Raw genomic sequence first — 1,706 nt, 5'->3', positions numbered from 1 at the left:
AAAAAAAAAGTATATGTAGTATATATGTTTGTGTTTAAAAAAATCAAGAGTTATTGAACTGAGAAGCCAATTAACCAATCAACTAGTAAAAATCTTTAATTGAACCAACACATAAATTCAGAAACAAATTATTAAAAATTATACAAAAAACTCCCCAAATCATTAACTACTCTAACTAAAAAATAGTAAACCAATCAAAGATAGAGTTGAAAATAGGAAAATAATTACAGATATGGAGGAAATTTCTAAAATAGTTTTGAAAAAACTTTGCTAAATCTCTTAAAGTGGATTTCAACATTGAATAAAATAGCTGATATTCTAAGAATTGGTATTGAAAAAAATAAACCCCAGAAGAGAGATAAACTTTTAAAGGGCTTTCAAAATGTCAAAGTTGTCAAGGTAGCTATTTCAATACTGGTATGAAAAACAATGTTACTCTTGAATAGATAATATGCTTGACTCTGTTTTTCTCAGTATATTTTTTCCTGTGAAATTTTGTCTAAAATGAACTATTTCTTAACCTGTTATTTGTAAATTTATTATACATGGATGTTTTACAAGGAGTAAATTTTTCTTGGCCCTGGTTCCAACCATTTCAACCACTCTTAGAATTTTTTTAGCAGGGAAGTCAAACTATTTTTATTATTATCAACAATAATTAATAGCAAGTGTTGAATATCAGCTATTTAATATGTACCAGGTACTATGCTAAGATCATCACATATATTCTACCACTTCCAAAACTTTGCTATAAGGCTGAAATATCAGCATATTGCATTAATTCTCAGACACACAACTTTCCCACATATTAATGTCATGAAGGTTGTGATAGGTCTCAAAATAAATGGCATCATATAATTTTAATGGCAAGTATTTTTCTTTTTCTATGGTACATAAAAAATGGCGCCACCCATAATCAATGAAATCTTGGTTTAAATGAAATATATAATAAGTGAAGAAACAAAATAACAAGGTTTAATAAACACCTCCAAGATCACTGAAGGTAAGTGGCACAGAAACAGAGTTCCAGCACAAGTCAGCCTCACACTGCATCCCCAGATTGTTACCTCCACAACAGGAACATTGCTCTCTACCATCTCATTGCAGATTGCCTATGTACTCTTTCTTGGCGGATCATTAATTTAATATATTTTGTCTATTGCATATTATTCTTTTGCTTATATTCTATCTATCAGTTTGGGAGTTACTTGTCTTATTTATCATGTCAATAAGAATCAATAATAAGTAATAAGTGCTTATTGTATACCAGGTTTCATGTATAAGATCACACACAAAATAAATCCTTAGTTCTCTTTGTTTAAAATAAGGAGAAAGACTTTCACTTCTTTGCTTAGAACATTTATTTACTAAGTTCTTCCTCTGTCTGTTTGAGATACATGCAAATTATTTAAAGGCTAAGCTAAGCTTCTTGCCAGCTATATGAGCCAGGGGTACATCTCTTTGAAATGTGATAATCAAGGAATATAGCACACTATCTCCCAGTTGCTGTGGTAGGGTAGGAGCCTAACTATAGGAGATCCCTTGCTCTAAGTCACAAAACTATATCTTGTCATGAAGATAAATAAGGCTGATTAGCTAACACAGAGAGTCACATCCAATTACTAAAGGAATTTATGATGAACTCTTTGTAACAAATTGAGCTGTCAAGTTCTCTCTAAGAGGGGGAGACTAGTTATAGTTTGTCC

Source organism: Otolemur garnettii, unplaced genomic scaffold, assembly GCF_000181295.1.
Source record: "Otolemur garnettii isolate 467f Iridium unplaced genomic scaffold, OtoGar3 scaffold00014, whole genome shotgun sequence".
Taxonomy (NCBI): Eukaryota; Metazoa; Chordata; class Mammalia; order Primates; family Galagidae; genus Otolemur; species Otolemur garnettii.
This window is presented reverse-complemented; position numbering follows the sequence as displayed.